Source organism: Schistocerca gregaria, chromosome 2 (assembly GCF_023897955.1).
Source record: "Schistocerca gregaria isolate iqSchGreg1 chromosome 2, iqSchGreg1.2, whole genome shotgun sequence".
NCBI classification, from domain to species: Eukaryota; Metazoa; Arthropoda; class Insecta; order Orthoptera; family Acrididae; genus Schistocerca; species Schistocerca gregaria.
The window spans coordinates 222,834,987-222,850,144 of record NC_064921.1 but is presented as its reverse complement, the minus strand read 5'-3'; the positions used below and the strand labels follow the sequence as shown (position 1 = coordinate 222,850,144).

Below are 15,158 nucleotides of genomic sequence, written 5' to 3'. Positions count from 1 at the left end.
GAAAAATGTAGTTCAGTTTAGAAGAATTTCACACTGAGAAGCAGCGGGCAAAGCAGCAGTGGCAAAGGCCGGCGCTTGCAATTCAGCATAGCACGTCCAGGAGAAGCTGTCGATTCAGCCGTCAGGGCATCACCCGACCGGCTTACGTCAAGAAGATTCTTCTAGAAGCTTTTCAACGTGACAGAGGAGGCCATCGCTCTCCCCACATAAGCGGAAGCTGTCGATTCATCCGTCAGGGCATCGCCCGACCGGCTCACGTGTTTCTCAGTTGTCACATGTGAGCAAAGGCCCTCGCCTACATTCCATGAGCCAATGACCGACGTTAAGAAGATTCTTCGAGAAGCTTTTCAACGTGACAGAAGAGGCAATTACCGTGAACTCGTTCACCTCCAGCGAACTGAAGTGAATCAATACGCTAGACGCAGTGGGCCCGACAAGAAGAGTAGTTTTCAGTTCACTTTCGGTGCTGAAGGCTGTCATGCAGGAAGAGACTACATCGTACACAGAAGCACCAAGTCCGCCGCTCTGATGGAATAGCAAGCCGCAGCCTCGCCGCCATAAGACAGAAGTAAGAGGTATTTGAAGACTGATTTTTACGTACCCGGCTGACTCGTGAGGACGGGAAGGAGACGGCCTTACATCATCAGTCACCTGTGAGCTGGGATGAAGATCTGACAGCCGAAGACTGGCAAGCTGGAGTCCGTTGTTCGAGTCCGGGACACTGGCCTTCCCCTGCCGCGCCGCTCCGCTGGCCGACGCACAACACTGACACACGCGGACGCTTCGAGAAAAGAAACACTGGGGCGCCACATCCAAGGTATCACCGTCCGATGCACGACTTCGTTCCCAATAATTAAACGGGCCACAGCACGATGTGCGTCTCCAGCCAGCTGGGCGAGACGGCGACACGAGATACACACCGCCACGCGTAATCAGACGCCGCCGCTACCGCAGCAGAAGGCTTCGCAAACGACACAGCTGCCGCTCTCCGAGCCAGAACATCCAGTAAGGGAACAGTTGTACAAAACCTTCAATAAAAGTTATGTCATGTAAAAATGCTGTTTCATTCTACCTCATACCCGAGCCAGGGAAGAACCCACCCTTCCCACATATTATTAAGAGAAAAAAAAATTATTTAGTATTTTCACCCTGACGTGATACTTTTGAATCAAATGCCCTTTTGCAGTAATGCTCATTCTGACAAGCGACTAGCATCAAAAGAGAAAACCCAGTTACATTTAGTGACAGAAGTGTTACAGTTATTTCGGGATTTATGAGATTTTGGGGCCAAGTTGTGACTTAAAATCAGAAGATATATTAGTTCTTACGGATAATTTTAAAATCCGTTACATCTAATTTATTATTATCTTCAGATATGCGTTTTTCTTAAAATATAATTATGTGATTTTAGAGGCTATTGTAAATATGTGTTTGGATTACTTCAGACCCTATTGTGCAAGCTTAAGACTTCGATGTATTTCGTGGTGGCTAAAAGTTTATGCTAAATATCATCAGTTACAGACGTGTAAGGCTTATGCATCTTCTAAGACACTGATTGCACTAACGGCCCTCTGCTGGATCTATATTGGTAAGGCCTTACATTTAAAGTATGTTTTCTGGACTTTAATTTGTTCACTTCGTTTTGTCTAGCTCGAGTTAGCTTTGGCCAGTGAGGTACATTCACAAATGGTGTTGCAAATTTTTCTTTTTTAATTTCCTTGTTCTGTTAAAAGGTATAAAAACCATTTGTAGATGCGTAGGTGACTGAATAATTTTCTGGTTTCTTAGCATTAGCTTCTATAGGCGTCTTTTGGCGTTTTACGTTAGAAGAGGCTTTAGTTATCTTGGCTTAATTTTTTGTGTTTGGACTATGATATTCTTGTCGACAGCTTTTGCTAAACAGTGTTCCTGTAGTTCGGACCCTCACGTGACTGTATCGTGCCTGGCGCTAGCAGGAGGCCTGTTTTTTTTTCTTTTATTCCCCAAAACAGTAACAAAACTGGCTAGCTTACAATTAAATGGCATAATTAAGTGACAGATAATTGCAGTCATAAATTACAGCATTCATAGAATGAAGAATTATATTCAATCCTTAGCAATAGCACACATTTAGCATCTTCACTGTCACCTTCAACTGGTGGCAGTTCAGCATGCACATTTTCTTCTTCTGGAGTCTGAGTTTCCTCATCATCATTTTCCAGGCCCGAATTAATCATTCAGCACATACTTGATGTGTGTTCCTTCCAGGGTAAATTACGTGGACAGGAGAGCAGTCCCGAACGGAGACATCGCAAAACCTTTCACCGTCTTGTTATTTTTTGTCACTTCCAGCCTTCTAAACGCATCCTTAGGGAGTTTAAGATCTTCCTTTATAACAGACACCAGATGTTTGCTGTACTACTGATTTATTTTTCATGTGTGACTTGCACGTGGGGTTAGGATCGGGAACGTGACCCAATCCATCTTCTCTACATGAGGAATCCACGTGTTCGTAACCTATACCCATTCTGTTGAAGACAATTCGGAGCATGTTACAATATTTCTTAATGTGATTCTTATACTCAAGTGTTTCCTCGAAATCAATATGTTCATCGCTCCCAATAGTGTTAAAAATGTAACTTGTAATTTGCCCATTAACCAAATCTCTGCGTTACTTTTTGCCTGAGGGTAGTAACTTTCTTCTGGTCTGATGAAAATGTTAGTTGATACATTGTTTGAGCAGTTCTCTCCCTGGTCCACCTCTAGTTGATAACACGACCTCCACATTTGTAACAATGAGGCACACTATCAACGAGGTTGCATTTTCTGCAGAGATTAGTGTTACTTTAACCTATGGCAAAGAGACGCTCATTAATGCTGATGATGTTATTGACTACCTTGTATCACGCTGTTCTCACGTCAGACGAAAGAACATCACTATTGATGTTTTTTCCAGACCACATTCCGTGCTATTCCAGTATATTTAGTTTCTATGTTATTTTTCCTTTCATGTTTACGTCTTTCAGCTAAAATCGCCTTTGCTTTAACGTTTTTGGAGTTTAAAAACTTTTAGCTTTGATAGCTGAGCTCAAGATAATACTCCCTAATATGTTTTAGTTTAAAACTTTTTTTTTTGTATATTTATCGGAGGCTCTGCACTTTCTGGCCTCACAATGTCGTATAGTTTTGCTGTAATGCACCCTGGATCGTTACACATTATGCTCCATGTTCGTTAGTCATACAGTGCCATCGCTGTGGATTTGATGTCGGTTAATCCCATTCCTCAATTGCTTGGATCCAAAACTGCTGTCTTCACCAGCACTCGAAACAATTCTCGTTTCCACAAAAACTTCGCTAAGGTGGACATGATCGTCTTCGCCACCAGTGATGGAATGGGAAGAACTTGTGCTACGTAGTAGGCCTTCAATAAAATGTACGTGTTGATAAACAGTATTCAGTATAGGGTCCACAATCCTTTATAGAATTCAATGGGCAGTTTGTCAGGTCCTGGAGATTTCCTAGCGGGGGACCTGCGCACCATTTTCAATACATCTTCCTTGGTGATGTAAGAAGAAATGTTCTCATCATTATCTCGCGATATTCGTGGAAGATATGTACTAAAGAGCTCACCGTATCCTTCTTCGTTTGTTTCCCCTGACGTTTACATACGTTCAATGTACGCTGAGATCTCTTTAATTATTTCCTTCTGGGTGGTGATTGTGGTACCATAATCGATTTGCAGTTCATCCATGAAACTACTTCTTCTATTCTTGGTGTGTCTGACAAGGTGGTACAATGCAGCAGTTTCATCTTCAGTGACTGACTTTTTCTTTGGATCTTAAGTCTGTCCAGTTCCTTACGTTTCAGGCTTATTAACTTTGCCTTTATTTGCTTGATGTCTTTTAATCGTGTAGGAATTGTATCTGTCTGATCGTAGAGGTCCCTTGTAGAGTTCTATAGTCTGTTTCCTTTCTCTGGCCATATCTACACTAAAAGATATTAAAACATTCCTTAGCTTTTGTTTCGCTCGTTGGGTCCACCATTCTATCACACTTAAAAAGTTGTTCAGTGAACGGAGACACATTTCCCAAGCTCTGCTTAGCGCATCTTCTAGGTCTTCTTCTGATAATCACGATATATTTAGATTCCACTGGCGTCTTACTTTTCGGGTAGGTTGTGGTGTTAAATTTACGCAGGTCAACAACGCAGTGTGATCGGAAAAACTAACGGGAACAGTTTGTGTTTTCAGTATTTCGTCTGCTAAATTTTCCGATACGTAAATTCTGTCAATTCTGTTACAGGAATTCGCAACAATATGCGTGAAGTTCACCATTGTTGGGTATTTTGTTTCCCACGCATCTTTTAATTTTAAATCAGCAACAAGACCTCTCAAGTCAGTTGAGTAGTTGAAGTTGGGGATTTGATCCTTTCACCTCATTGCACAGTTAAAGTCTCCCCCGATTATAAGTTGCAGGGAGCCTTTCCTCAGTAAATAAATTACGCTTTCATTAAAGAATGTGGCTCCTGCAGCTCTATTACTGCTGCCACAAGGCCCATATAAATTGACAAAAGTAACATTTATTCCAGTACCTCGCCCCGATTCTAATTTATCAACATTATGTGCATGGATGCCTTCTCTAACTAAAATGGCCGTGCCAACACTCGTTTCAGTGGAAATATTGTAAAAATCAACGTAATTAGAAAAATTTAATTGTGGGGATACCACTTCCTGCAGGAGAGCAATGTCCGTCGCTAACTCATACAGAAACTGTTTCAGAGCAGCTATTTTAACATCTGACTGCATCCTATTAATATTTAACGTGGTAATCGTTTATGACTGTAACATGGGAGTGACGTTTTATTCCCCTAGTCTGTCATTTCATGCTATTCCATGCCGGATACTTCCTGAGAATCTGACGGGAGACTACCGCCCCGGTTTGCATTAGAAACTTTCTTTTTACTTTTCTTGTGGTTTGCATTGACACTGGCATTCACCGAAGATCTGCTCCACCCACCCCCGGAGTAGTTTTCCACCGAGGGAGGTGTCGGTGAATCTGGGGGAGGGGGTGGGGGGCAGTCGTGTGCCACCATCTCGTCTGCCAAAGGCGGCGCAGAAGCAGTTTGCAAACATTCTTCCAATGCCCAGTCACTTCTGTGATCACTTTCGTTTGCTGTTATTGCTGTAGAACTCCACTTCTTCGTCGTGGGATTAGGGCTCTGACGTCGCCTGTTGTTGGCAAACACTCGCTACCTCGTCATGTTTGCTTTCAGTTGCATTCGCGAGTGAATCTGTCTGCATTGATTGACTTACCGGTACTGCAGCGCGGGGTTGTGGCGTCATCAAGGCCAGCGCATTGCCATTTACTGGCGCGTCCAGACCTACAGAGTGGGACTGTGACGTCACTTCGACCTGTTCGGTTCATGGTGGCGTACTCGATTAGTCTACTGAAATACGTGACTCAGAGTTTGAATCTTTGCCCACAATACTGTATGAAACAGTAGTTTCCAGTAGCGGACTGGTGACCTGAGAAGTTAAGTCCTATAGTGCTCAGAGCCATTTGAACCATTTGATTTCCTCTTCATCTGTGCTACTGTCGTTACAAGTTCGACGTCTCTTGTTCGTGGCTGTACTACCTTTCTCAGCCGGACTGTCTACAGCGTCTTTCCTAAGTGAAGGTGGAAATGCTTCAAGAGTATTTTGTGTCCTGTCCTTCACATTTCCCGTAGTGCGGGAACCTTCACCACCCGTCATCTGATTTTCGATCACAAGATCAGCCAGTGTTAATCTTTTACGCTGTTGTAAATTATTCTGCAATACAAACACATGTTTGGGACAGTTTTGCCGGAGATGCCAACTTTCGTTACGTATGTGACAAGTCAAAGTCTGTCTATTGTAAATAACGTGCGCTTTGTCACCACAAATCAAAATATGAGATCGAATGTTTTGTTTGACATGCATATCGACAGAACGAAGACCACTTAAAGCATTGCAATCTATGTGGGCTTGACCATCGTTCATTACGAATTTGCTTGATGCCTCAGTGTTTAGAAAGTATGTCTTTTAAGAAACAATTTTCTACCTAAGGATGCAAATTAAATACTCTGACTTGTTTATATTCAACATCAGCATTAGAAATGGTAACTGTGGTCACCGAATTACCGAGATGGCGGAATTCAGATTTTCCTTCTAATTTATGCAGAATCCGTCCCAACACCAACGGGGAAAACAGCTTCACAAAAAAAAGCAGCATTGCTCAAAGTCGTAATAAGCAGTGTGCGTCTGAAACAAAGTAATGCCAATAACGTCAACGATCCAGTCATGAATTTTCAGTCACTTAGCTGAACATTACGGGTTGCTTTGGCAAATCCAAATCTTAGCGTAAGCTTTCTGGGAAACGTGGTTGCCATGTCATCAGTTAACAGCTCGCGAAAACAAGGAAACTAAAATGCTGCATCACCACAGTCACAATTTTAAACAACACTGTAACGCAGCGACTGAAGAGAAAGTCGTAACATCCAAACAGAAGCGCCACAGCACGTCCGCTCAGGACGACCGCAAAAGCCGCTATTCTGGTCCCAGACAAACGAAACTTTAGTGTAACTGCTTGCCGAAAGACTATGAATAATAATGGACATCGCTTTAAGTTCAACTGCCTGTAATACAACTACATTTTTAGATTATTTCTCAATGCGAACCAAACTGCGATCTCTGTTTACAGTGCCAAGCAGAGATTCTAGGAGGCCTCTTAGTGTGAGCCGAGGTGTTTGGGGTATTGGCTGGTGTCTGGGGCGACACTGCCCCGTGGTGCACAAGTTCGTCCATGTCGCCTGTCTACAGACGAAGTGGATTTTTATCAGCCTTTCTCTTTCCCGCCTAAAGGTTACTGTTTCAACGCCTGCCTATGTATGTAGCCGTCATGTTTTCACGTTCTTGTGCTCTTTAAATTCAGTCAGTTATACTTATTTCGCTCTAATTAATAGTGAGCCATTTTGTACAAGTTTCCTCCAGTGTCTTGCATATAAAATTTTCACGTAGTGTAAAGGGTATTTTTAAAGGTCTGACGTTTTGTAATTAACGTTTTAACTTAACGTCACTAGCCGAGAGCGCTAATGCGCTTGCTTCCTGGACTGCGGTAGGCGCGAAGGAACCAGATCGAATCCACCCGGCGGATTACCGACGTGGGCCCGAATGCCGGCCAGCCTGAATGTGGTTTTTAGGCGGTTTTCCAAATCCCACTAGCTGAATACCAGGCTGTTCCCGACACATCGCCTCAGTCACACGAATCGCAGACATTTGGAACACGTTCGCACTAGTTCATGGTTTACACTCGATGCAGACAGCTGGGGTACTCTTATGGGGTGGTGGCAGGAAGAGCATCCGGCCACCCCTTTAAATTAACGATCAGTAATATCCGTTGTAACCATGCCGACCCTGCGACAAAGGCACACCCGGAGGTAGAAGAAGTAGTTTAAACATAACGTCACGTTGTCCCATGGAAATATTGTTTCATTACTGAAAGCACTTTGTTATTTAACTTGCCCACATTTAGATAGTTTCTTAAGGCAATTTATGTCTACCTATCTTAATGCAAAGGCTGTCCATCGATGAAATGAAATGTCGTGTGGCTAGGGCCTCCCGTCACGTATTCCAGTCGCCCGGTGCAAGTCTTTTTAAGTGAGACCATTGCGGTAACTTGTATGTCGATGAGGATGATACGATGGTACGACGGTGAAGACAACACAACACCCTGTCCCTGAGTGGAGAAAATTTCTGACGCAGTAGGGAATCGAACCCGGGCCCCTTTGCACAGCATTCAGCCACGCTGACCACTCAGGTTTCGAAGCGGACAGTCTGTTGATGGTTTGGGGAATACGTTTTAGAGACATTTTTTATTTATCTGTCATTAAATATCAACTGTAAGTTAAGTCTCAAAGGCAGAGATAGTTCGATAATTCATTTTAAATTATTAAAACAGGTTAATTCCATTGTGGTGCAACTGGTTTTAATTATTGGTTAATCTTAAGTGGCTAATTCCAGAGCCTACTCGAATTGGCACGTACTGTTCATGCACTTTGTTAAAGTATTACGTTTATTCGTTGAAATAAGTATGAATTTGAAAATGACAGTTGATGGCAGCTGTGGGCCTGTCCTTCCAGGTCATGCTTTCCCATCGCGTCCTATGTTCAGGGATATCACATACAAATAAAAATGTATCAAGTCCATTAAATTGAGAATTATTTACTAGAACAGCTTGTGTGCTTCAAGCACCTCATGGAATGTTAGAGGAAAATAATGTCTTAAGTAGTAGCTGGAGTAATTTTTATAGTCGTTCTGTCGATATACTCAGAAAATAACATGGGCGAAATTATTGTAACCTATTACGTTTGTAGATCACGCCAACATTTATAAACGTAAACTATCCACGTCTTGCAAGGAAACCGTTCATCATGTTGGAGCACATAATGACAGCAAAGTAAAGAAATACGTGGAGAACGTTTCTCGATATACTAATACAATACTCAAATCAGTTGCTTTATATGCTATGTCTCTTAAATATTCCCCTTCAAAAACATTTTCAAAAAAATATGGTTTTGTAAATATTGTACCGTATTAAATGTATTCCGCCAAAAGAGGACAAAAATACAATCACCTTCATAACATCACGTTTATTTTAAAACATGCTTAACCGTTATAAACTTATTATATGTAGAGGATAAAATGCTACGTGTAACAAAGGTAAGACATGGCTAAACTAATTGTCTCCTAGCTATTATAGTTTTACTTTGTAGTGAAGAGTATTTGTGACAAATTAATTATTACTTTTCAGAAGATTATACTCGTTACACAGGCATAAAATGTCAATAGGAGGAAATTAATGACCCATTACATCAGTACCATTTAGTCAAACATATTGTACTTGTCTTTCTATTTCATTTACACTCTGGTTTCAATTTTCGGTTCAATTGGGCTGTTGAAACTTCCTAATGTATGATACAGAATAAAGTTAACTCTTCAATCCTTTATTTTTTGCAACTACACTACTGGCCATTAAAATTGCTACACCACGAAGATTACGTGCTACAGACGCGAAATTTAACCGACAGGGGGAAAAAAAAATGCTGTGGAATGCAAATGATTATCTTTTCAGAGCATTCACGCAAGGTTGGCGCCGGTGGCGACACCTATAACATGCTGACTTGAGGAAAGTTTCCAACTTATTTCTCATGCACAAACAGCAGTTGACGGGCGTTGCCTGGTGAAACGTTGTTGGGATGCTTCGTGCAAGGCGGAGAAATGCGTACCATCACGTTTCCGGCTTTGATAAAGGTCGGATTGTAGACTATCACGATTGCGGTTTATCGTATCGCGACATTGCTGTTCGCGTTGGTCTAGATCCAATGACTGTTAGCAGAATATAGAATTGGTGGGTTCAGGAGGGTAATATGGAACGCCGTGCTGGATCCCAACGGCCTCGTATCACTGGCAGTCGAGATGACAGGCATCTTATCCGCATGGCTGTAACGGATCGTGCAGCCACGTCTTGATCCCTGAGTCAACAGATGGGGATGTTTGCAAGACAACAACCATCTGCACGAAAAGTTCGACGACGTTTGCAGCAGTATGGACCATAAGCTCGGAGACATGGCTGTAGTTACCCTTGACGCTGCATCACAGACAGCAGCGGCTGCGATGATGTACTCAGCGACGAACCTGGGTGCACGAATGGCAAAACGTCATTTTTGCGGATGAATCCAAGTTCTGTTTACAGCATGATAATGGTCGCATCTGTGTTTGGCGTCATCGCGGTGGACGCACATTGGAAGCGTGTATTCGTCATCGCCATACTGGCGTATCACCCGTCGTTATGGTATGGGGTGCCATTGGTTACACGTGTCGGTCACCTCTTGTTCGCACTGACGGCACTCTGAACAATGGACGTTACATTTCAGATGTGTTAGACCCGTGACTCTACCCTTCATTCGATCCCTGCGAAACCCTATATTTCAGCAGGATAATGCACGACTGCATGTTGCAGATCCTGTACGGGACTTTCTGGATACAGAGAATGTTCGACTACTGCCATGGCCAGCACGTTCTCCATATCTATCACGAATTGAAAACGCCTGGTCAATGGTGGCCGAGCAACTGGCTCGTCACAATACGCCAGTCACTGCTCTTTATGAACTGTGGAAACGTGTTGAACCTGCATGGGCAGCTGTACCTACAGCTCTGTTTGACTCAATGCCCAGGCGTATCAAGGCCGTTATTATGGCCAGAGGTGGTTGTTCTGAGTACTGATTTCTCAGGACCTATGCACCCAAATTGCGTGAAAATGTAATCACATGTCAGTTCTAGTATAATAATTTGTCCATTGAATACCCGTTTATCATCTGGATTTCTTTTTGGTGGAGCAATTTTAATGGCCAGTAGTGTATATATACAACCAGATTGTCTCTAACAGTTGCCAAACGCATTTCCTCTGTTGTTTCGGCAGATATTTGCATTTTTGCATTGTGTAGCTAGTGTCGGCCCAGACAAACAGTGCTTATGGGGTCTTTCACACATTAATCAGTGTCGCTCGTTTGTTGCCCGCTACAAACAAAATTATTTTTAAATCGGAATTTTATCTGCCCTTCAGGTAGAGTGACCACAAATTAGTCCTATACGATATTTGTTTTATTGATATGTGTTAAGAGGGCAGTAAAACGAGAAGGAAAACCAGTACTCCAGCAGCGACAGCACTGCCCCGGCCTGTGCAGGCTGCTACTGCCAAGTACGCAGGACAGCTGAGTCTCTGCTGGTTTTTTGTTTATTCTGCGTGTTTTACTGTACCTATTGCTACATATCGATAAAACTAGCAACTGAGCAGACTAATTTGGGAGCGCTCTATCGAAGGGGCACGGAAAATTCGGTTTAAAAATAATATTGGATGTAACGTGAAACAAACCGACGCCTTCTGTTGTCAGTGGGCGCCGCATCGAAACTTCACGAAAACTGCCGTAAAATTGAAATTCTGTTTAAAAATTAGCCCCTGCTGGAAACCAAACTGGGCCATTCATATGCTATGTGAGCATTCTAACACAAAATAACACTGCCTGTCAAACAACGAATCTTACTTCAGGATGGTAAAGACTCTAACGAAACTTGAAAGTCGATTTTCTCCAGAATTTCTTCTGGTTGTATCGAACTACTTCGGGATATTGATATTTGACTTCTCATGTTCACATGTCACAAATATAAAAAAATACAATACACCGATTGTCGTCTGATCTCCTTGTGAGGGACAACAGAATTATGATATTTTATTCGGTTCCGGAAATACGCTACTTCTCAGAAGAAGTGAAACACCCGTATGAGAGTGTCGGATGTCAAGGTAACTTCGTACACGTACACACCATCGGCAGCTGTGTAGATGATTAGAGTCGCAGTCCTGTGTGACACGTAGAATGACCACCATAATGCATTAGTGTTGTTCGGTTTTTGGGGCTATTATCAGGCCTTGTGCTGTGTATTAGGGGTGTGAATGGCGTCAGATCATGAGTGAACATTGTGAAGAACACTGAGATACCGCGCACTTGTATGAGAAAGCGTTGTCAGCATGCTACAGCGTTTTAAAGAGGCCTAATTGTGGGTCTTCATTTGGTCAGCTCGTCGAATTGTGCAGCATTCAGATTTGTGGAGTAGTTGCATGTGCCAGTGGCCCGGTGTTCGACTGCGCGCGAACGTGAGTGCAGTCATACTTGCCGACAAGGTCACGGTCGACCCGCCTGGCCATCACAGCGGAAGATCACCGTATTGTGCAACAAACGCTCTGAAACCTTTCAAATCTGCACCACTCATCCCAGAATAGGTAGTACACTTCTTGCAGCAGTATGTATCATCCCGTACGATTGGTCGGAGACTGTGTAGCAGGACACACACTTTGGAATTATGGTACCGCCCACTCTCTGTCGTTCACCAATGGCTGCTTCGAAATCTGTTCGCTGAATGCTGATTTCTTGACATCAGCAGTATTAAGCACAGATCTACTGCCCAATAGTGACATATGAAAATCTGTGTCGGATTGCGACTTGAATGATGGTTTCTCGCTTATTGCGATCGGTCATCTTAAACTCTATAGCTACTTATGTACAACTGCTACACTGACACAAACTTTTATATTTCACACTGTCTACATCCTTGCATCGTAGCCCACTAACAGTGTCTGTTCTTTCAGACACGCATGTAAGTATAACAAACCTAGGACAACACACGACGGTAACAACATTAGTTTCGATTCCTCATTTCTCATTCCCCGTGTTGTAAGTAACGTTGAAAGCTTAAGATAATGAATTTAGTGGACTCAGGTATAATGATATACATAATGTGACATATGGAAGTCTGAGTCAGTCTAGAAAACAATAGCCAAAGTGTTTAAGGCTACTGCTTACGAAAAGGGCAAAATCCGTGTTCGACTCCCCGTCTCATACAAATTTTCATATATCACTATTGAGTAGTAGATCAGACACTAATACAGCTGATGTCAAAGAATTCGCAGTGGACGAATGAATTTCGCACAGCTGTAGATCGTCAACAGTGCTTGTTCTTTCAGACAAATGGCTGCATTTGGAGTGGCGCCATTATCGGGAAGCATAGTCTGCTGACGATCTGCGTCACATTGTGTTCAGCAATGAATCGCGATTCCGCAGTACCCCAGATGACCATTGTGGGCGGGTATGGCGGCGACTCAGTCTTTTGGACAGTCACTGTATCAAGTCGTGGGGAGCCATTCGGTATCACTGCAGGTCACAGCTGCTTGTTACTGAGGGAACTCTGATCGCACAACGGTCCACCACGGACATCCTGCGTCTTCCTGTTCAAAATGGCTCTGAGCACTATGGGACTTAACATCTGAAGTCATCAGTTCCCTAGAACTTAGAACTACTTAAACCTAACTAACGTAAAGACATCACACACATCCATGCCCGAGGCAGGATTCGAACCTGCGACCGTAGCGGTCGCGTGGTTCCAGACTGTAGCGCCTAGAACCGCTCGGCCACGTCGACCGGCTTTCCCATGGTCATTTCAGGGAGCGTGTTATTTTGAGTTTCCATATTATCTGAACAGCATAAACGTTGTGGCGTGTCTGACCAGGACCCTGGCTTTACCAAGACAAGAACATTTTTGTCCCAACAGAGATCATTTCAGAGTCACGATAAATGTTGCGTTCCTTCTATAGTTGTTTTGAAGGTCTAAGGAACCCCCCCCCCCCCCTTTCAAAAAAAAGCTCTGCAGACCAAGATATGATTGAATATGGAAACCTAGGAACTTTTATGGGCTCCATCCCTGTTCACAAAGGCCTTTTACGATGCTGTCATAGCGCGTTGGCTGGGCGACCTAGAGTTCTGTCTCTTGCGCCCCCGGTCTCTGTCCAGGTATGCTGTTCTTCTGCCCCGCCGACCGAAACGCATTGTTTCCTCACCGTGGGTGAACTTCTTGGGCCAAGCATTCTGCCCGCTTTAAGTGATTCGAGATGTTCCTTTCTCAAATGGCTGCACATTGCTTTCAAGCCCCAAACGTCCACACAAGATTTTTATCAAATGACCTACAGCCTGCTTGTTCGCAACTCCAGAAAAATACTATTTGAAGGAGAGTTACCATAAAGATCCCATACGCATTAACAATGTTCACGCTTCCGTAAATGCCTGCTAGTGCTGATAACTTCCTGTAGTCTCACAAACACGATGTCCTGAGTGAAAAATCAACATTAAATTTACCCTTGAATACGGAGAATAGTGAGAGAGTGACTCGTCCTCTCTTAAGGTTAATCTCTATGACTTCCGGTATCTTTGTATGATTGTTGATGAATCATGTGTCCATCATTACAACCAGGAGAAATAAATATCAAGTCAGTTCCCGATCATGAAAATTTATGGATGTAAAACAAAAACAAGTAAAAGTAATGTCTTTTGTTTGGTTCATGTGACTGCACATTTGAAAAATCGATAAAATATACCTGCCTCGCAACACTTAATGTTACCGGACGAATTTCATAATGTGTGAGGTTCAAAACATTGAGCCTGTACACACCTAGGCTGTTGAGACTGAAACAGAGCAAGAACTCGCCTTTGAAAAAGTTCTCCGTCCTTAGTACTCAGAGTCGAGATTTTTTATACATTTTCTTATCTTAAAAAATGGTCTAAAAGAAACCATTTTCGTTGAATGAAGAGACTGTCTTCACAGTAAACAGGTGCTACGCTGTATTAGAAACACATTTATTGTTACGAAAACACCAATACTAGAATCTTTATGTATCAAGCAAATTGAGATCCACAACGGGTAGGTAGGAAATTCCTTTTTCTTCGTGTCATTGCGTTTACCAACGTTCAATCATGATTCTCTAGAAATGAATAACTGCAAAAGTTAGACTTTGAAACTATAGTGCATTAACAATGAACTGCATTCAGTGAAAGCACAGTAATACGATTTTGTCGTCTGGGAAGCTGTATCACTTTAATTCAGTCCTATCTACAGCTGTTACTGCGGGAGGGGGGGGGGGAGATGAGATCACTTTCACTACAAATTTTCTTTCTTGCTGATGGTATAATTATGTGAAGGACATCTTTAATGATCTCACCAGTGGCGTTACCTTAAACTTTAATCTTAAACATCCTCAACAGGTATGCTTGTAATGACTGGATGACTACATACTTTTGATTCCCGAACAAGCACAGGTACTTTTTTAAATAAAATATTTAAAACAATTTTGTGGCTTAGTTATTCACATCGCGCAATAAATGAATTAGCGTTGGGCGTTACATACCAGATAGGTCAGCAGTTAGCTGGGTTTAGCGCTGGTTCAGATATCCCACGGCGTCTATATCGGAATGGGCGACTACCGACCACTTTATAACGCTTGAAATGCAGCGTCATGGTGACTGCTAACACAAGCACGGTGACGCGAAAATACGCGCCGATACCGACGAATCATGCTCATTCACTACATGTATCTAGAAAGTTTGCAACTTATTTCCCCACCTACAGCACTATTTTATGTATGAAGAAGTATATCACAGTAACTGACTCGATCGTTTTCAGGCATCAGCCTTTCGATTTCTCTCATGCTTCTCTCACCATTTCTTTGCCTACAAATTCACGAGATAACTTCTTTTACATTTTCTAATCATCTTCTGATGCT

The 15,158-nt window shown here is 42.8% G+C and overlaps 1 pseudogene; it reads right to left on the bottom strand.

The window, feature by feature from the left end:
- Positions 1–14,825, bottom strand: part of LOC126336725 (glutathione S-transferase 1-1-like) — a 32,076-nt pseudogene extending 17,251 nt beyond the window's left edge.
- Between the last annotated feature and the right edge of the window lie 333 nt (positions 14,826–15,158).